Source organism: Rhinatrema bivittatum, chromosome 5 (genome assembly GCF_901001135.1).
Source record: "Rhinatrema bivittatum chromosome 5, aRhiBiv1.1, whole genome shotgun sequence".
Taxonomy (NCBI): Eukaryota; Metazoa; Chordata; class Amphibia; order Gymnophiona; family Rhinatrematidae; genus Rhinatrema; species Rhinatrema bivittatum.
Window position 1 is genome coordinate 114150437 of NC_042619.1, and position 22563 is coordinate 114172999.

Below are 22563 nucleotides of genomic sequence, written 5' to 3' on the forward strand. Positions count from 1 at the left end.
AGGGGCAGATTTTAAAACCTGCGCGCGGGCGCAGATTTGTTCGTGCAACCCGGCGCAAACATATCTACACCCGATTTTATAACAGCCGCGCACATGTTATAAAATCCAGGGTCAGCACGCGCAAGGGGGTGCACAATTGTGCAACTTGCGCGCGCCGAGCCGCGCAGCCTGCCTCCGTTCCCTCCGAGGCCGCTCTGAAATCGGAGCGACCTCGGAGGGAACTTTCCTCCCACCCCCACACCTTCCCCTCCCTAACCCGCCCCCCCCCCCAGCCCTACCTAGAACCCCCCCTTACCTTTGTTGAAGAAGTTACGCGCCGGCCGATGACCGGCCCGCGATCCCAGGCACAGCGGCAAATGGCTGGAGGCTCAGGCCCCGCCCTGCCCCTGGACCACCCATGCCCCACCCCTTTTTGCAAGCCCCTGGACATACACACTTCCCGGGGCTTGCATGCAAGATAGGCTCGGCGCGCGCAGGGGGAGGCAGGGGGAGGTTTTCGGAGGTTTGAAAATCTGCCCTAAGTGTTTAAATTTTGATTATTTAGCCTACTATTTAGTTTACTGTTTTAGTTTATTATTTATTATGAAACAATGTATTTACTTCCTTTCTTCTTTGGAAATGCAAATAATTTTAAGATGATTAATTGCTAACGACTGTAAATCGCTTTGATATGCTTACATGAAAAGTCGGTATATAAATACATACATAACATAAGAACATAAGATTGCTATACTGGGTCAGACCAAGGGTCCATCAAGCCCAGTATCCTGTTTCTAACAGTGGCCAATCCAAGTCACAAATACCTAGCAAGTACCCAAACATTAGACAGATCACAAGCAACTATTGCTTATTAATTAGCTAATAGCAGTTTATAAGAGTGTGCCTTCGTTTTCGACGTATTGGCAATCCGCAACATATATGTCCCTATTCGTTGTAATCGTGGGGGTCAAGAAACATATGGCGAACCCCCACGAATACAACGTATCTAATGAATAAACCCCCCACTCTCCTGACCTCCCCAAGACCCACCAAAAGTCCCCGGTGGTCCAGCGGGGGTCCCGGAGCGATCTCCTGCACTCGGGCTGCTGGCCGCCTGCACTCAAAATGGCACCGACAGCCCTCGCCCTCACCACACCACAGGGGCCCCCGGTGCCACCGGTCGGCCCCTGTCACATGGCAGGGGCAATGGAAGGCCGGCGCCATCTTGTGCTCCCACCATGTGAGAGGGGCTGAGCAATGGCACCGGTAGCCCCCGCGACACAGCGAGGGCAAAGGCCCTCGGCGCCACCCCGAACACCGGCAGCCGACAGCCCGAGTGCAGGAGACCACGCCAGGACCCCCGCCAGACCACCAGGGACCCCCGGCAACTCTTGGGTGGGTCAGGAGGGTGGGGGGTTGTAGTTAATTAAATTTAAAGGGTTGGGATGGGTTTTTTGGGGGGAAACGAATACATACATAACAAATGAATAAATAAATAAATAAATAAATAAATAAATAAATAAAGGCTCAAAAGGAGCCCTCATAAGCTGAGCTAAGACTACATTCAGGTCCTAGGACAGAGCAGAGGGCCTTCGGGGAGACTTCAGCTGAAGCAGGCACCGCATAAAGTGTCCCACTATCGGTTATACCGAAATGGGCGAACCATCCACTCCTTGGTGGTAAGCCCCAATAGCACTGAGATGTACCCTGACGGAGTTGGTCTTTAGGTCAGCCTCCAAGAGGTACAGGAGGTAATCAAGTAGCTTTTGAGTGGAGCAAGATAACTGATCCAAGCTGTGGTCCTCACACCAAACAGAGAACCTCCTCCACTTCAGACCATAAGACTTCCTAGTGGAAGGCTTCCTGGACACTACCAGGACCCGAGACACATCATCCAAGAGGTCCAGGGGCTGCAAAATCACCCTCTCAACATCCAAGCCTTTAAGGACAAGGCCTGGAGGTTAGGATGGCGCAATCTGTCCCGTTCCTGCGTGATGAGGTCTGGGGAGTTCTATAGACTGGATTCTACAAGAAAAGATTCTGCAGAAGGGAGAACCAGATCTGCCGCGGCCAATAAGGAGCAATGAAGATCATGGTTCCCTGGTCCTGTTGGTGCTTCAGCAGAGTCTTCAATACTAGCTGAAGTGGAGGATACGCATACAGGAGGCCCTTGCTCCAATAGCGGTTGAAGGCATCCAATGCTGGTTTGCCGTTCACTCTGCACAGGGAGCAGAACTGATCTACCTTTCTGTTGCAGGGGGAAGCAAAGAGATCCATGTCTGGGGTTCCCCAGAGACAGAAGATTTACTCCGCAACCTCTTGCTTCAGGAAACATTCGTGGTCGTCCGCCACCACATTCTCCATCCCCGGCAGGTACATGGCTCACAGCAGAATACCCTGGGACAGAGCCCAAGACCAGATCTGACAGAAGAGGAACAATCTCGTGTCTCCCTGCTTATTGAGGTACCACATTGCTAATTGGCCAGGTGATCTCGAAATGCCCAAAGAGCTTATCGGATCACACAAAGTTCCAGGAAGTTTATCTGATACCGCACTGCCTGAGGGAACCAGCGAACCTGGGTGCAGAGACCCTCCACATGGGCACCCCAACCTATGTTGGAAGCATCCGTGGTGAGTACAATTTGAGCAGAGGAAGCCTGGTACCCCTAGTTCCAAATTGAATAGATGCTCCTACCATGACAAGAAATCCCAGAGTGGTGGAGTAATACAGATGCGCCCCTGAAGGTTCCAGGTGGCCTGGCGCCACTGGGACCGCAGGGTCTACTGTACCTGGTGTTTGTGCAGACAAGCGAAGGGAGTGACATAGACAGCCGCAGCCATGCCCCAACAGTCGCAGCATATGGTGTCCCGAGACTGGCAACTCTGAGAAACCACTACCGCCAGGGCTACTAGGGTGTGAGAACGCATTGCCCTCCATAGGGCAGATTCCACCACCACGGATTGGTGCGGCAGCTGATGCCATTCAAACCCCAGGGTAGGCTGAACCAGATACACTGCATCGGGCAGAACTAGAAACTTTGACAAAAGTTTTCCGTGCCGGGCTCCATCGGATGATGTCACCCATATGTGAGGACTACCATCCTGCTTGTCCTAGTAGAAATGGGGGCTCAATCATGAGCGCCCGCTCCCTTAACGTGCACCAATCCACCTCTCCGGGATGCCGAATGCAAAATGCAAATGGCTGCTATGGTAAAAAGGAGGCGCTAGGGGAAACTGATCGCCTCTAGGGCCTCCTCGGCAGCGGGCACTTGGGAGAGGTAGCTGTCAGCTGGTTAGGAAAAAGGACGCTCAATTTTAGAGCGTCTGTTTTCCGTACCTGACCAAGGGCACACTTTTTTGGGGGGACATTTCTAATTTTTTAGATCCTCTGACTTAATATCGTCATGATATTAAGTTGGAGGAAGTACAGAAAAGAAGTATTTTCTGCTTTTCTGTACACTTTTTGGGCTCCTCCAAAATTAACACCTGCACCGGAGTAGGCATTAATTTTGATGAGTAAAAATGTGTGTTTTGGGCGCATTTGTTTGCATGGCGGGAATATATAATAGCCTCATCAACATGCATTTGCATGTGATGAGCACTATTACCTCGGCATGATTGGACACGTGTTTTGGACACGCTAACCCCTGTTTTGTATCGGGGGTTATGGATGCGCGTCCAAAATGTGCATCCAATCGTGGATTAAACCATGAGCTGCAGCCAGCGCACAGTATCGAATCAGCCTGAAAGTTGGCAATTGAGAATAGAACTAGAGGTAAATAATCTATCAAAGTTAAGTGCGTTTTTTTTTCCATTTCCAAGGGAACTAGAGTACACTAATGCTATTGATTGCCTCTTGAAAGGAATGGTTAAAGTTCGGTTTTGAACAAAACTGATAGGGTTGAAATCATGAGAAAAAAGCAACTGTAGAGATTAGCAGTATTTGTGACTATATAACCAAAATACAATAATCCTTGCTGAATTATTAGTTCCATCAATTGATGGTACCAAGAAAGAAATAAGTGCATGTTTCTTAAGCATGCAAGGAAATATTTTCTGTATCATTCACATATCCATTTATGAATGTGCAAATAATAAATTTACATTGAAACTCTGCATGCATGTCAAACACATACCGTTCTCCTTTGTTGACTCATGCAGAGATATCTCTTATTTTCTTGCCAGTGTACATAAGTTTAATATTTCTAGACCACTGAAGGCAGATGTAAAGATGTTTATAAATGTAAATTACATAACTCTTTTGATGTTTAAAAATTGATTTAGCAGACATTTATGACACCTGAAACCTGATAATAGACTAAATGAATTGAATCTTCAACTACTCTTCCTAATTTCCACAGTCTCTCATATATTGCTTATATTCTATTAACACAAAGTTATATATTGTATTGTACTCGTTCAGTTACTATGTTATATTGTAAAGCGCAATGCTGAATTACTGTTTGAATGTAAACCGAGGTGATGTTACTTACGTACCCTGGTATAGAAAAATCTATAAATAAATAAATAAATAATTACTCCCAAATCTTTCAAGGAACTTTTGAGTCATCTCTACTGCCCATAATTTACATTGCTTCTAAGGCCAAGTCAAAAAGCAAAGCATTTTCAAGGAGCATTGTCTGAATTATCAAGAAGGCTGCTCACCCTGTAAAAACAGTAACTTTGCTTTTTTTATGGGTTTGATAGTTGCTTGGTTTTGAATGTAAACATTACTACCTGTAACAGAAGGCATGGGGGTAACCTGCATGGAGCATAAGAAGATAAAGAAATTGCCATACTGGGTCAGACCAAGGGTCCATCAAACCCAGCATCCTGTTTCCAACAGTGGCCAAACCAGGCCACAAGAACCTGGCAATTACCCAAACACTAAGAAGATCCCATGCTACTGATGCAATTAATAGCAGTGGCTATTCCCTAACTTAACTTGATTAATAGCCATTAATGGACTTCTCCTCCAAGAACTTATTCAAACCTTTTTTAAACCTAGCTACACTAACTGCACTAACCACATCATCTGGCATCCTCTAACATAAGAAACCTGCTGGGCAGACTGCATGGACCATTTGGTCTTTTTCTGCCATCATTACTATGTTACATAATAAAGACAGTCATTATGGAAAAACCCTGTATATACTGTAACTGGAATTATCAGAATGGATATTAATACCCACAGTGTTCCAACGCCTACAAATCCTACCTACCCACATACCACCTTGCCACTCAAAAAACTAAACGTGACTACTATGCCTCTAAGATTCATCAATACGCTTTCAACCCCAAAGCCCTCTTCTCCTATGTCACAACCCTTACTAATCCCTCCACCACTACCATCGCTGATGAAGAAGCCAGCACAAAATGTGAAGAACTCGCTCGCTTCTGCCATAACAAAATAGTTAACTTATTCCTCACTTTCCCCCCTGCAACCACCCCCACGCCCTGCTCTCTCCAGCCCAACCACAACCCCTCCTCCTGAAAAATTCACTCAACACCATTGGCCTCACCTCCTCTAAGGAAATTGAGGCAATTCTCATAAAATCTAAGCCTGCATCCCACCCTTCTGAAACTATACCTATGAAAACCCTAATCTCCATCCCAATGTTATTTCTGAACCTCTAGCAGATATTATTAACTGCTCACTATCCACTGGCTCAGTTCCTGAGCCCCTTAAACATGCTGTTGTCAAACCCTTCTCAAGAAGCCCTCTCTTAACCCCAATGACCCAGCCAACTACCGTCCCATCTCCAATCTCCCCCTCATTTCTAAAATCATGGAGAAGGTAGTAAACACCCAACTCATGGAATACCTTGGTGACAATGACATACTTCACCCGTCACAATTTGGCTTTCGCAAAAGCTTAAGCACTGAATCCCTCCTACTATCCCTCACGGACTTCCTCCTCATTGGCCTTGACCAAGGCCAAAACTTCATCGCTTTCCTTGACATCTCTGCGGCTTTTGATACGATAAGCCACAATATCCTCATATCACACCTAGCCGAGATTGGCATCTCTGGCACTGCCCTCCTGTGGTTCAGATCCTACCTAGCTAACAGACACTTCTCTGTTAAACTAGGTACCTCAGAATCCTCACATTTCACCCCATCGCAAGGAGTACCCCAAGGCTCTTCCCTCTCCTCTCCTCTATTTAACATATACCTCCTCCCCCTCTGTCATCATCTATCTGATCTCGGTCTCAAATTCTACATCTACACAGATGATGTCCAAATCATCATCCCTATCCGAGAATCACTAACTGCTACCCTAAATTTCTGGGAGAACTGCCTCTCTTCTATTAACACACTACTGACCTCTCTTCAACTTGCCCTCAACTCTGCTAAAACTGAGCTCCTTCTCATCCATAACCAACAGACCTTTAAGCTTTCACCATCCAACGACCCCACGACTATTGCATTCACCTCGCAACCCCCTGTTCGAAACCTAGGCGTTTTAGTTGACCCACATCTGAGCCTTAAAAACCATATTACCTCCGTCATAAAAGGAGGTTTTTATAAGCTCATGGTTATAAAAAAGCTCAAGCCCCTACTCCACACACACGATCTCAAAACTGACATCCAAGCTACTTTAGCATCTAAGCTGGATTACTGCAACTCCCTGTACCTTGGCCTCCCTTTCTCCACCATCAGACCTCTCCAGATTTTACAAAATGCAATGGCAAGGATAATCAGCAATGCTCGCAAATCAGACCACATAACCCCTATCCTCAAAGACCTACACTGGTTCCCCATCTCATCCCGCATCCTGTTTAAAACCCTTACTATCATACACAAAGCCATCCACAAACATAATTCCTCATGGCTCAGTGAACCCCTACCACTCACACAATCCTCCCGCCCCACCAGAATGAACTGCAAATGCACTTTACAAGTCCCCACACTTAAGAAAGCCCGACTTACAGCCACAATGGATCGTGCCCTTTCAATTGCTGGCCCCACTCACTGGAACACTCTACCTCTCAACCTCCGCCTGGAGCCATGCCCTTTCAAATTCAGAAAAATGCTAAAGACATGGCTATTTCATCAGACTTTCCCGGAATAAATTTTGACGACTCCTCCCCCCTCCCCTCCCCTCCTTCCTTTTTGTTTTCTTGGTTTTTGTCTCACTGTTCCTAAATATAAATCCAATGTAATCTCCTGAAACATGTAATCATGTAAATTTTGTATATTTGTAAATTTTGTTCCATTTTCTTTCTTTCAATCCTTATTAGTTCCAGTATGCTAGGCTCGCTGTTTCCGAGCCTCCTACTACTTATTTACTGGTTGTCCGCTTCCCCCTCCCCTGTTCTTTGTCCTTTCCACCTTTTTGTTAAAATATAAACCGATATGATGTGTATTTTAATGTCGGAATAGAAAAGCTGTTAAATAAATAAATAATACCAAGCCCTTTTTTTTACACAATATACAATAGGTCCTTTTTACCTTCATATGTAAATGTGCAGATAAATTGTAGAGAAGAATAAGAGGGAGTAGGATTCATAAGGAGGGAGTAGTATTCAAATACTTCCCTTTCATTTTTAAGCCTAAGACTCTTCTTTTCTCCAAATAATACTAAAATTTTGGAATACCACTCCTACGCAATGCATTTTTAAGGGCTTGCATTTAATAAATATGTGAAAGAGGACAGTATGCAAAGTGGCATAAACTGTGCTCCTTTATTTCTAATTTTCTGTCCCAGTGACTGCTTCCACTGAAAAAGTGTCTACAGGCCATAGTGGCAGCCAAATATACCATGCTGCCTAACAAGGCCCAATTTCAAAGCACCTGCAAAACAGCAAACCATTAACCTGCCTCCCTTTCTTGTACTGATGGTTTCCATTATGAGTATCTTATGCTTAGAATGTTGCGGGCGTGGACCCTTGGACCAAGGTGGAGTTGGTGCAACCTGCAGGTCCCCACCATCGGCAGGCAGAGCTAGCTGTGGCAGAGGCCCAACTGGAGGTTCACCTATACCAGCCCTTGTTCCCCTTAGTTTGAGCCCTCAGGTGCTGGGGCCAGCAGGACTTAGCCGCAGACCTCTGTTGACAGGGTGGAAGCCTGTGGACATGGGTGAGTCACAGGCCAGGGTCTGGGACAAGTTAGGATCAGGCATGATCGGAGAAGAGCAGTGGTCAAGGCAGGCGGCATTCAGGCATGGTTGAGAGTCTGGCAGTGGTCACAGGCAGGCAGAGTTCAAGTCGTTGAGCAAGCCAAGGTCAAAACCCGAGATCCATCCAAGGGGAGATGGGATGGAAAGGCTAGGAATAGTGCAGACTGTCAGGAGAAGACACTAAAAGAACTGTAGACTGACCAAAGGACAAAGACAAAGAATGAAGACAAAGAACTAAGGAAGAAGACCAGGAACTGCCAAGATAATGATCAGAAACACAGGAACGAAGACCAGGAACACGTTGAGACATCTAGCTCTACCAATGGGAGTTGACCTATTGCCAAAGCTGCTGAAGTGGTCTTTTATAGGCCCATGCTAACAATGTCATCACCGGGCACTGCTGGCCTTTTCCCACCATGGGCCCTTTAAGATGGGCAAGGTCAGGCGCAAACACTTTAGGGGGGCCCGGGGAGGCAACAGCAGAGGCAGACTGAGCCTGGCGGCCTGCCATGCTTCCACTCTGGCATCCTCACCAGTGTCAGCATCAGCATTAGGGGCAAGCAGAATGCGGCAGTTTTGTCGCATGTCTATTTAAGGCTCTTCTTCGGTTTCAGGAGGGTCATGACAGCCTCGGGGCTGGAGGTAAGGACGAAACTATTTGCTCAGAAACATTTAAATTCAATTTTGTTCCTTATAGGCCTAGGAAAAATATATGCTGAAGAATGCTAAATTGGAGGGGTGGGAGAGATGGGGCAGTTCAATTCATTAGAGACAAATAGGAGTGATGTGGTGATGCAACAGCATTTCTGTGCACCCTCCATCTCAGTAGAGAAATGGCTGGAAGATTTTATTCTAGGTTTGGCTGCTATATACCTTGTATGGTACCAGCTCAAAACAAGGCCAATCACCATAGAAAGTTCAACTTTTCCCACAAACATATGCTATTCTTAATTTTGACATGTCTGGAATGAATGAGACAAAATGGGAACAATTTCTACCAGCAGCACAAATTAATTACTTCAATTTGTAGAAAAGATGAACTTGGCCCCTTGCATCCTTAATCCTTGTCCAAATGCCATATTGAAATGCATCAGGGAAGACATCCTTGAAGTCCCAAACAAAATTCTGGGGATATACCATCACTACTAAAGCATACCTCAGTATACCCTTTTTTTTTTTTCTTTTTTTTTTACAGACTTCTTTCAATTCCAAAGACCTCAATAATAATAGCCCCATTTCTTCCCTCCTATTCCTGGCAAAAGTCTTAGAAAATGCAGTACTTTCTCAATTTACTAAGTACTGTATTTTTTTTTTTTTTTAAATCATTACATCCTAGTCCAACCTCAGTTCAGATTTTGTAATCATCATGGTACTGAATCCCTCCTCCTATCCAGTCTCGACACTATCCATCATTGTTTTGACTCCAGTAAAAAATATATGTTAATTCTATTCGGTATATCTGCAGCCTTTGATACGGTTAATCATGAAACTTTAATCTGTCTGACCAAGGCTAGAATAGGAGGTGTAGTACTAAACGGGTTCAGATCATACCTTCATAACAGATCACACTTGATCTCTTTATAGACAGACATCTTCCTGGCATACCATCCATTGGGGTTCCCCAAGGTTCTATACTTTTTGTGGCACTGTTCAATCTATGTTAGGGCAGTGGACCCTTGGGCCGGCTGAGACTGAAGGTGTTGTACTGTGGGGGCCCACATTGGGCGTCGCAGCCGGGCAGCGGCGCTGAAGAGGTGTTCTGAAGAAGGCTTCACCACTGGAAGCCCGAGGTCCCCCCAGGAGAAGTCCGTAGGGACCCAGGCCTCTTGAACTTAGGTGTGACCCTATGCAACCAAGGATCAGGGAAGCAGCCGAAGATGTAGTTGACGGAAGCGGCTGCGCCCAGGAGGCCAGAAGAGACTTCACACTTGGAAGCCCGCGGCCCCCCCCAGGAGGAGCCCATGAGAGCCCAAGCCGCTGGGATTTAGGAGAATCCTCTAGGCAAGCGAAGAACCGGATACCTGTAGACGACAAAAGAGCTCAAGCTGAAGTCAATGGACGAAGCAGGGTCAGAAGCCAGAAGTCAAAAGTCCGAAGCCAAAACCAGGGGCAGAAGCTGAAGTCGGAGTCAATGGACGAAGCAGAGTCAGAAGCCAGAAGTCCGAAGCCAAAACCAGGGGTGGAAGCTAAAGTCGGAGTCAATGGACGAAGCAGGGTCAGAAGCCAGAAGTCCGAAGCCAAAACCAGGGGCGGAAGCTGAAGTCGGAGTCAATGGACGAAGAAGGGTCAGAAGCCAGAAGTCAGAATTCTGAAGCAGAAGATAGATGGGAGTCCTGGAACAGCAACTAGCAACTCTGAAGAGCGAACCTCGATGCAAGGCAGGGAAGGAGCCAAGCTGCAGGGTTTAAGTAGGCCTGCAGCATCTGACGTCATCGGGAGGCAGTCCTTGTCGTTTCCCGCGCTGGCCCCTTTAAGTTCTGAGCCCCTGTGCGCGCGCCTAGGGGGCGGGGCCAGATGCGAGGAATCGGTGTCTCCTTCGCAGAGGGAGCACCATTGCTGAGGCCAGGACAGGCCTTGTCGGTGTCCCGGTGTCCCGGGCCGGCCTTGAGGCAAGTGGAGGACCCGGGGCACGGCCCGGGACCGTAACAATCTATACGTGGCCCCACTATGCAGATTACTTGCTACCCCTAGGGCCGGATCTTTTGCAAAATTATGCTATTAAGACCCCTAAAGCCTCTACTAAAACTAGTGACTTTCGTACAGTGCTTCAAATGCTGGTAATAAGTGGCATTGATTATTGTAATTCTCTATACGTTGGCTTTCCTGCATCCACAATATGTCTCCTACAATTAATACAGAATGCAGCAGCACAAACATTAACAGGCATGCATTCTAGAGATCACGTAACCCCAGTCCTGCACTCACTTCATTGGCTTCCGGTCCAACTGCAAATAGTATATAAAATAAAAGTCATCATACATAATTTATTAATAAACAAAAATACATCATGGATCAGTGCAACCCTCAGAATCTACAACCCATCTCGATCCCTCTGTTCTGCAAATCAAAATTTGCTGGATATTCCCTCTCCAGAAAAGCACACCTGGCAGAGATGCAAGACAGGATATTTTCAATCATTGGCCCAAAAATCTGGAATGCCCTCCCTCTTAACACTGGAAACATACAGGATACAAAATCCTTAAAAGACAGCATTAAAAAACCACCTCTTTAAAGAAGCCTTTGAGTTATCTAATAAAGGGGGTCATTTTCTATCGATATCGCACGCAAAAAGGGGTGGAGTCGGGGCGGAGTCGGGACCGGAAGAGGAGGCATCAGGGCGGCGTCGGGGTGGACGCGGCGGTAACTTTGCGGTGCGAATGCCGGCAGCAATAACACCGCGGTGGTGCGATCGCTGCCAGTTTTCGCAGGCCCGCCCCCCCCCCCCCCCGTCCCCGTCCCCCATTACCGTGGGATTCAGAAAACTGTGCGATTTTAGAAAATCCAGGCCAAAATTTGATATGCAGCATTGATGGATCTTGCTGGCTAGTTATATCATTTGTATTATTGTTTTAGATGCTGGTATTTATGTTTTAATTATGTGCATTTCAATGTAACCAGCCCCAAACTTTGGAGGGTGTGGGTAAAAAATGTTTTAAAATAAAATAAAGACATAAAGCAATCTCCGGTGCCGACATCATTTTCCCTTGGTGTGTGGAAGAATAAAGCTCAGTGTGCAGTCTTGTAAATATATATGAACTTCTTAGATGCTGAGCTCACCCAGCTACACCTGTGGATCTTCACTACAGCATATCCTGTTGCTAACGACTCATTAAAAATTATCTGGATTCTTTATCATTTTGCTCTGCTGTACATAGAACCTTTCCACTTCTTCACAATATTCTAAAGATAAGAAGAGAGTGTTCATGAAACAAACATACACATTTGTTAGGGTACATTTATCACATATAAAATAGTAATCATAATGGTCCTGAGTAGAATAAGGTCTGACCCCAGGCCCATGTAAGAATAGGCCAAAGAGGAGCTTTTGAGGTCATACAGGTCATTTATTTAGGCGAGTAACATCTGAAGAATGGATTTGTGTGGGCTCAAAAGCTCATATACTACAGCAATTTTAGATTACTCTTTCATTGTGTCAGTAAAAGCTATCATAACCTACAAAAGACTCCAATTTTCCCAAGGACTAATATGACACATAACTCGGCACGGCAAATTATCAAACGACATATGCATAACCAGAGTTCGGGAATAAATTTATCCTAACAAACATGTACATTTCATTAACACTTTCATCCTGTCTTTAGAATATTGTGAAGAAATGATAATGTGCTATGAACACTATACTGCAAAATGACTGATAAAACCCATCTTAATTAACTAGAGAAATCAGGCTCAGGATGTCCCACTGATTGCATGGGCCATGAATTCAGAATGTACTAATTTGTTGAGATGACTCACAGCATTACATCTCAGTAAAATGGATGATTACCAGACACCCAAGCAGATTCTGGCGAGGACACTTCACTGTTACGCCCACATACAGCCCTTTAGTTCTTAAACGGCTCTTGTCTTAAAAGTCTCACTTTCATGCTCTATTGGTCCAACTGTCATTTAGTGAAATCATTTTTAACTAATTAAATGAATTTTTATATCCCTTACATTCCTATCTGATCATCTGACAGCGGCAGGATTGAAAAGAGCATGAGAACCTTTAAAAAAAAGTGACACAAAACTGGGCATTCTTGATGTGGTGATGTCCCTCATCACTCATTACTGGTTGTGTACTTATCCTAAAGTGCAATCTTGAACATTTAATTTATTGGAATCAATTATAGTTTACTAACTCCAAATCAAAGGGACATCTTTCACCTCTAGCAGAATTATTTCTAAAGCACAGGGTTAAATTTCTTTTAATAAATGAGACTAGGGCTGAACTAATGAGCCCAGTGGCAGCGCTGTGCACTACTGAGCAAGAGACCCAGGTTTCATTATCAAACCTGGCTTCTGCTTCTTGGGCTGGCAGGAACTGGGGATGCTGCAGAGACTGACTCCGGGAGGGAGCGTCAGTCCCTGGTTTGGAACGACGCCCTTCTGACTGAGTCAAGAACAAACTTGTACAACATTTTGGAGGGAACCATGGTCATATCTCTCGACTAGAGGACAGTCATTCACAATGAAAATATGCTTGAGATAAATTTGCATACATTGGAAATCCAGTATATGCTAATTTATCTCATCTATATCCATTCTAGATAACCTGAAAAGACCCAACTGTCTGCAGGACTGCCCTAGGCAGATTTGTGAAGCCCTGCACACTAGTGCGAAGATAAGCATTTCAGCAGATGAAGAGTCAAGGATACGATGCATGATAGAAAGTAGTTTTGAAAATAAGTATGATGTGGGCGAAAAATCAAATTTCATGATTACAAACAGATGTGGCAAATATAAGAACGAAGAGCTGTTTCTGAAAAATACAAAAAAAAAAAAGAGGAGAAATCTGCACTCTGAGAAATTAAGACAGAGTCAGGAATCAACATAGTCAAGACAGGGGGACAGGCTGGAAAGGGAAGGCCCACTGAAACAGATGGAGATGCATATTTGAAAGCCATCTCGGATCTACTTTACATACTTTCAAATATAAATAACAAAAAAAAATATATAGTTTTTAAGACCATCTCTTCACGTCGATATCTCAGTACAACAAAATCTGTAAATTGTATCAGTCTGAGCAAAAGCTGAGCATAGTTATTTTTGTCCTGCTGTACTGAAATGCAGTATTCGTTCTGATAGGACCAAAAGATGTACTATATATATATATATATATATATATTTATAGTATCCAAGAAAAATGCACCCTATATCAAACCTTTTTAATAAGAAAAACATTGTTTAAACACATAATTGAAATCGATTTACTAATATCTAAAAAATGTAATACTTCTTAGAAGAACCATATAATTTTATAAAATCATACAGCCTGCATTCATACCATATACACCACACTCCTAAATACAAAAAGTACAACATTCATACTCATAAAAACACTCCAAACAATGTTTAGCAAAATTAAGCACTTAAATATATATATCGGTTCCACAATTACTGCCAGATCATCACATCGAATCTACCATTCTGATTAGAAAACAGAATTGTAAGCAGCTATTCTGTTAAAAAAAAAAAAAAAAAAAAAGGCATATCATCTATTGGTCCTCCCAGTAGAGCAGAACAAAAAAACAGCCATGCTGAAATCTTCTCAATGACAAGTTGAGGTATAATAAGTTATTAAACTAGTAGCAACTAGTCTAGGTTACTGACTTGTCGCTCTTTTTTTTTTTTTTTTTATATATAAGTAGGTACTTATAAGTACATTCATTTTTCCACTACACCATGGGTCCCCAAACTTTTCAAAAGATGGGCCACATAGGACATTTCAGATCATTGAAAGGGCCAGGGTTGGGGAGGGTAGATCTTCAGAGTTAGCTGAGGCAAAAGCAGGAAGGGAGGTAGATAGCTCCTCACAGTTGTTTGCTGAGAAGGTTTTGAGGGAGGGGACCATGTCTGGTTCGTTCAGTGATTTGAAATTTTGGGGAAGGGAAGGGGTGGAATGTAGAGGTGTGGCAGATACAGTGTCAGTAACAATATTTCTAGATATCTCCATAGCTGGCGAACCTGCCACAAACCCCAGCAACCTTGTCGCTTGCTTCTCCTCCCTCCCCCAATGTCTTTCTACCTAGGGAAGTAGGAGGTGTTAGAATGGAGGATGGATGGATGGCAGGATAGTATTTGTTTGGTGCACTCTCTTTCTCATACCCCCTATTCACTCTTGTTCCCTAAGAACATAAGAACATGTCATACTGGGTCAGACCAAGGGTCCATCAAGCCCAGCATCCTGTTTCCAACAGTGGCCAATGCAGGCCATAAGAAGCTGGCAAGTACCCAAAAACTAAGTCTATTCCATGTTACTGTTGCTAGTAATAGCAGTGGCTATTTTCTAAGTCAACTTAATTAATAGCAGGTAATGGACTTCTCCTCCAAGAACTTATCCAATCCTTTTTTAAACACAGCTATACTAACTGCACTAACCACATACTCCGGCAACAAATTCCAGAGTTTAATTGTGCGTTGAGTGAAAAAGAACTTTCTCCAATTAGTTTTAAATGTGCCACATGCTAACTTCATGGAGTGCCCCCTAGTCTTTCTATTATCTGAAAGAGTAAATAACTGATTCACATCTACCTGTTCTAGACATGATTTTAAACACTTCTATCATATCCCCCTCAGCCGTCTCTTCTCCAAGCTGAAAAGTCCTAACCTCTTTAGTCTTTCCTCATAGGGGAGCTGTTCCATTCCCCTTATCATTTTGGTCACCCTTCTCTGTACCTTCTCCATTGCAATTATAAGTTTTTTGAGATGTGGCGACCAGAATTGTATACAGTATTCAAGGTGCGGTCTCACCATGGAGCGATACAGAGGCATTATGACATTTTCCGTTTTATTCACCATTCCCTTTCTAATAATTCCCAACATTCTGTTTGCTTTGACTGCTGCAGCACACTGAACCGACGATTTCAATGTATTATCCACTATGACACCTAGATCTCTTTCTTGGGTGGTAGCACTTAATATGGAACCTAACATTGTGTAACTATAGCATGGGTTATTTTTCCCTAATCTACTTCCTTCCCATTTCTTATTCCTTTCCTCATCCCCTTTTCTCTGTTCCCCTCTTCTGACTCCTCTTTCTTGCAAAAACCCAGATTCATGGTATGAACAATCCCCTCTGGAGATCCTAATCCAGGGAGAGACACTTAGACCTGGTATCTAGGCTCTAATAATGAGGATGTCTGCCTCACCAAAGCCTGCATCCGTAGAGGATGATGTCCATTCCCTCTTCCCTAAAGCGCCAAAGAGATGGCAGCGTGATTGGACACTACAGGAACCACCATCCTTACCTAACTTTCCTTGGTAGCCCCGCAGAACCCATGGCTCAGTATTGCCAGTGCCTTCCTCCCCAGTTTGCCCTCCACAGCAGCTGAAAACTCCTTATGGCTGTGCTGAAGCCTCTCTCCCTGTCTTCAGCCCAAGAGGCTCCACCTACACAAGCAGTACTAGCACCCGCAATGCATAATGCAGCCAACCAGTGGTGGTCTTGCACCAGCATGCCCCATCCATGCCGCGCTGCTGCTTGCAATTCCAATTTCAAGAATCTGAGCTGGAGGTAGTGGCAAATGCACTTCTGCTGCTACCACTGCAGGTCAAGTCAAGCTCCTCTCTTGCTGCTATTACGAGTCAGATTAAGTTGTTACGATTTCTCCCGTAGCTGGAGCTACGGGAGGCCTCTCACCTTTCTCTGGAGGCCACTCCGAGGCCGAGGCCTCGCCTGATCTGGTTGCCCAGGTTTTGCTCCATGGCCTGGGAGGCCTTCAACGTCCTCAGGGCCTGCCTGAGGCCTGCTTCAGTCTTCGCCTGGACTTCCTGGTTTGGCCCCGCCCTTCTCCCTAGGGGTCAGCCTGCAGCTCTTCTCTCCAGTTATAGGGCCAGCCAGGTGTGGCCCATCTGAACTCCTCCCAGGGAGTTGCTTGTTTCCTGTCCTATAAAGGACTTCCTCTTCACTCAATCCTTGCTTCGGCAAGGGGCTAGACTACCTAGGCTATGTCTCCCTTGGACTTCCTGTGGGTTCCAGTGTTCCTGTTGTGTCTGGTCAAGACGCCAGAATGTGGGACCCGTGCCTCCGAGAGTCTCCTCCTGTGTCCTGAGTCCACAGATTCCTCATTGCCTTGCCTCGTTCCGACTCTGGAGGATCCGAGGGGTTTCCACTACCCTGTGCTAAGTGACTTTCCGAGCTTCTCCCGCTCTTCTCGTGGTCCGCGACCAGCCTCCTGGCTGTGTAGGGCACGTAGGAGACAGTGTGGGCCGTGACCAGCCCATTGGGTCTGCTCGTTTACGGTGGGCTATGTAGGGGGCCTGAGGGTCCAGCTCATCTCTCTTGTTCCTGTCTTCATCCTGAACTCCAATTGTGCCTTGCTCTAAGTTCCAAGACCTTCAGTCCTGTGCTTTCCTGACCTCCATCTGGCCTGCTGCCTCTGCTGCTCCCTGCAGCAGGTCCAAAAGGGCTGGGAACGGTGGGAGGACCATTCAGAGACCACCATAATGTTGTGGTCTCCCAGGGCGTGTAGGTCGGCGGAGTGGCTGAGACTTGGAACGGTTTCACCACTGCAAGGGCACACCTCACTTCTCTTCCACCTAGAGAGCCCTGGTATGCCAAGCCTCGAGTGTTTGCTCGAGACTGACGCTAGCCATAACATAAGCTTCTTTTGCATTGCTGCCAGGGGCCAGGTGAAATTCAGCCAAAGGCCGCATCCAGCTCTCGGGACATAGCTTGCACTACACAGTACAGTTCTCAACAAGGAATGTATGTGAATACACACACACACACTCTAAAATTAGAACTAGATCACTCCTACTCTACATAAATATTCCCAAGCTACTTTGGAAAAAATTCTCAATGATGTTGAACCTTTCACCAAAATACAGAAAGTCTTCATTACAATTAAATTACTCCCTAAATAGTAAATTCATAAAACAATCTTTTATAAATGTGACAAAAATATAAACATAATACGCAAAAGACAAAAACTCCCACTCATGCAGTTCCTTTAAATGACATCCTACACTTTTTTTCTTAGTGGTATTGCATGGCACAATAACTAAAGTACTAAGGAATGCATTTACAAATGGAGAGCGTTGCACTAATGTAATTATGGACATTGGTCTCTATAAAGTGCAATTCAGCCAAGAAGGCTCTTGCTGAAACTGCTGCGATAGTTTTTCTGTGATGTATCCCCTGAAGAAGCCCGTGATAGGGTGAAACAAACACCTTTGTAGGGGTCTTTTCTAACACTTTTACAGCAGTGACTAGCGAACTTTGAAACCGATATCAGTCAATTAAGGAATGAGGACTTTTGTGGATAAATAAGAATCTTGGTGCCTTCTGTACTGAGATTTTCCATATTGGAGTTCAGTGGGCCCCACCCACCCACCACACAAACTTTCAAACTGTGATGAAGCTCCCGAGATGGGGCCTGGGGGCAAGGAAATAGAAGCAAAGTCCAGTCCCCAGACTTTGCTCCTATCATGTGATAGGGGCAAGGTCAGGTCGGTGCCATTTTGAAAAATGATGCCAACTGGGCCCTGGGCTCCATCATGGGAGCTTCGTCACAGTTTGAAGAGTTGGGGTGCAAGAGGGGGTCGGGGATTCTTGGGGTATGGGGAGGGGGCCCCACTGAACCCCAATGATTTAATTTTATACCTTTGGGAGGGAAGGGGAGGGGCACTTATCCCTAATGATTTTTTTCTTTGTTGAGTGGCAGGAATGGATTAATGTGAACACAGGGGTGAGGGGGGGGGGGGGGGCTGTCACCATGCGCACTGTGAAATCTTTTATTTTTTTGACATTGTGGTGTCAGGGTCATCTCCAGTGGTTGACCCGGGTTGAGTAGGTGTCAGCCCTGATTCCCGCTTAACTTCTTTGTTTTTACCAGTATTTATTTATTTATTTAACTGCATGGGCTCTTTAAATATAACACAGGAGCCTCAGGACCTGACCACTTTTTCAGTTGGCCACAATAAAATATTTACATCAAACTGCCTATTAAACACCTGCTTTGTATGCATTTACATTATTTATGCATGCAAATTGCATGCAGAGCAAGTCATTGTAATAGGGGAAAGAATCTGGGCAGGGCCAAGCAATTTATCACGTATATTGCACAATATATTCTGTTTAACAAGTGTTGGAGCACTACCTCAGGTTGATGCATCTCCCAGTAAGTTAGGTGCCTTGTGTTGAAAATCAATGCTAAGTGCTAATTTTTATCCCTGCTCTAACTCTGCCTCTTTAGCCACCCACTTTAGGTACCTAGGTATCTATTGAAAACAGGAACCTAAATTTAAGAGGTTAATCCTCATCAGTTTTCAAAGGGGCCAATTAAGATGTCTAACTTCAAAAATTTGGCCCTAAACTTTTTAAAAATTGACTTCTACATTTTTAGTTTTTTCTATGTGACAAACCAGACTCTCTCTTCTAGGATCTCCACATTCTTTATTCTGATTGGCTCATATGAAAAATATCCAAGAAAAGCTTTCAGTTCACTTTGTGGCTTCCAAAGTCCTACTATCACTGGTTATGTGATCTGCACAGGCTGTCAAACTTTGCAGAGAATGAGGAGAGAAGAGCAGTGCCGAGGAAGAAGAAGACTGGCACAATCAACTGCTTTTCTCAGCGCGTGCCTAAGGCAGAAAATAACAGACTGCTGACAAAAGTGAGAAGTGGGTTACTCTGATGTAAATATAACTCTTGGTTTATTTAATAGGATGGCGGTTCCTCATCCAGAATCTCTGGTCTGTGTCAACATCGTTTTAGTCCTTTATCTTTGATAGCAGAAATAAGGGAATCCTAGAAACAGGCCTGACCCTGGTGGCCATAAAAAGTCAGTTAATGCAGCTACAGCCAGACTGGACTTCTCCTGCCCGCTCCCCATTCTCAAAGCAATCCTTGCTGTAACAGTATTCTGCTGACATCAAGGGCCATCACAGGCTGTGACTGGAAATCTTGTATACTATGAATTCACTTCGTAAATGCATGGGATAAAAATATGCATGTAATTATTAAGATGAAAGAATAATAAGAGGAAATGGTGTGGGTGTTTTACTTGGGCGAAGATGTGAATTTGTTTTGCACTGAACTCGAGGTGGTATAAGGGGAAGTAATTTGCTAAAAATCTGCATGTATTTTTTTTTGAGTTTCATTGTGGGTGTAGAGTGAATGATCATCACTAGCTTTTTTGAACTTGAGATACAAGAATGTATTCCTTCTGTAGAAGTCAGAACCACGCTTTCTTTTTTTTTAATTATTCACTCAAGTGAAGTCCCACATTCTAGTACTATTAAGGGGCAGGTCACAAGTCACCCACTGCCACAAAAACTCATCATGTTTGGATGCGTCCCGGAATGAATTTATATTAGATAAATGTGCATACTTGTTGGGGAAATTCCCTCTCCCCCACACCCCTCAGGCTAAAATCTGTCTGCCCAGAATTGCTGTGCGCACAGATGTAGCCAGATAAAAAAAAGTAGCTGGCTCTGGGCGTGCCCAGGACAGGGGGTCTCAAATTTAGCCACTTAACGTGATATTCAGCGCTAACTGGATCAACTCGCTTGGCTGTCTTAAATGAAATTGCAAGTTTAGGGGCTTAGCTGAATATCCAAAACACAGTTAAGGGGTTAAAATGCAACCAATTAACGTTGCAGCTCAGCAGCTCTTTGAAATTCTACTCCTTAGTTTCTATTTTTGCAACATGGGCACTAATGACTTTGATACTATAACATTTTTTTTTAATTGCTTTGACTTTCAGGCACTTTTCAATAAAAGCAGAGAATAAAATGCCCTGCAGCCATGAGGTTGGTGGCACTCTGTGAACAAATGAAGAGGAGTTGATTACTTTACCAGAGAGCAAACGTAGCTCACTTAAGTGAACCTGTCCATAACCTGGATGGACTTACCCGCAAGGACATGTAACACATTTTACATTTGCATACTTGAATACTATTTAACCTCTGGAGGCAGCCAGAATTCCCTTTATATCTGGCAAACTGTAGAATCAGCAAAAGAAGAAAGAGGCGTATGATATAAGGCTTTGATGTAAGACTTTGCCTCGCAAGATTTCTAAATCAGTAAAAAAATAAGATTAAAAGCTTCATTGTTAGTCTGTCAGGGTCTAAATATTTCAGAGCTACCTTTTGAACTATTTTAAATTTCTACCAGTATATAACAAGGTAAGGAAACTGAAATGAGACATGACAGTTGCATGTGACCTATACTCCTACTTCATTTATTTGACATTAGATAATAAGTTCTTTGCAGTTACTTAATATTCTTTCTAATTAGTCATGCATAATTAAGCCCTCTGATAACTGACAGTGATGTTCCTCCAGTGTTCCGTATCTTAGCTTGGAAATTCATTTGATTTGCCCCAACTCATGTGCAAGGGCTCACACTCCGATCAGACCTAACTTCCAGTTTTATCGACCATACTGGTGATGCATTGCGAGTGGGGATCAAGGATCCAAATTAAAAGGATTACAAAACGCTAAGCATGTCACTGATTTGGATGTGAATAACTGATGTACTGTTATTACTTCAAATTCTAAACTGGCACTGAAGCAGTGCACTTACCACTTTGTGAACCAGTCACAGGTGAGAGATTCACATCATTCACTATCTCAGTTACCCACTTATAATGTAAGCTCTTTTGGGAAGGGTCTTATTGTACCTGAATTCTTGGAAAGGCGGGCTAAAAAAATCAAAACAAACAGGCATCTAATTATACCCTGTCTTGGCCATGCCTTAGGACCTAGAAAGGTGAGTAATAAATAAATGATAAATGAATTAAAAATAGGGAATATGGCAGATGGAAGCCAATTGATTTAGGTTTTCACTCCCCCAAACAAATAAATGATGGCTGTGGAGTAAAACACAAAAGTGAATTACTCACTGGGCTACCCTTGCGCCACAGGGCAGATAAAGGAAGTAGGTATGATGTTATATGGAATGTAGATAAAGTGAAGAGAAATAGCGGGAAGCCTATGAGCACAAACGCTTACAGTCTAGGCAATAAAATTCCAGATGTACAAGCCCTATGAGAGGCGGTAGACCTAGATATTGTTGCTATCAAGGAGACATGGTTCAATGAGTCCCACTGTGGCTATGGCCATACCGAGGTATAATCTGTTCAGGAAGGATAAGGATGGCAGTAAGGGGGAGAATCAGTAATTTATGTAAAAATACAATATAAAAACACCTGAAATCCATGGTTATAGGGAAAAAAGGTGTTGAAGGTGGTATTAGAAAAGGGGAGATGGCACTTTCATTTATTTATTTATTTATTTAGGATTTTTATATACCGACCTTCTTAATACAAGTATCAAATCAGGTCGGTTTCCAAAGAACAAAACTGTCGCGGTTAAGGCGTTACAATAAACTTTCATCTACATTGATGTGGTCTACAGACCTCTCACTCGAGAGGAAGAACTGGACAGAAGTAGAAAGCATTCAAAAGGTGAAAATGAAGGGGGAGGTGCTAGTGGGAGATTTTAACCTGCTGGATGTGGATTTTTGGATCCCATCTGTGGAATGGTTTAGAAATAAAGAGATCTTTGATTTCCCTCAAGAAGCTCTCCTCAGACAAATGGTAATATAATTCATGAGGCAAACGGAGCAATACTAGACCTAATACTTGTGAACGGATAAAGTGTTTCTAATGCTAGATAGGTAGTGGCAAGTCCACTTTAGGACCTGTTCAATAGATCTTTATACATGGGAATGGTTCTGGGGGACTGGAGAAGAGTGGACATGGTACCTCTTTATAAAAGAGCGGTAATAGGGA

At 44.1% G+C, this 22563-nt stretch overlaps 1 protein-coding gene and 1 long non-coding RNA gene across 3 annotated transcripts in view; one reads left to right on the forward strand and one right to left on the reverse strand.

Moving 5' to 3' along the window:
* The window catches only part of LOC115092151, a 32983-nt gene extending 12108 nt beyond the window's left edge, over window positions 1-20875 (forward strand). Inside the window, exons 3-4 of the long non-coding RNA XR_003856920.1 lie at window positions 19207-19440; window positions 20533-20875. This is a non-coding gene — a long non-coding RNA (uncharacterized LOC115092151). The remainder of the gene's footprint in view (window positions 1-19206; window positions 19441-20532) is intronic.
* Window positions 1-22563, reverse strand: part of LHFPL6 (LHFPL tetraspan subfamily member 6) — a 362729-nt gene that overhangs the window by 141615 nt on the left and 198551 nt on the right. The window lies entirely within an intron of this gene.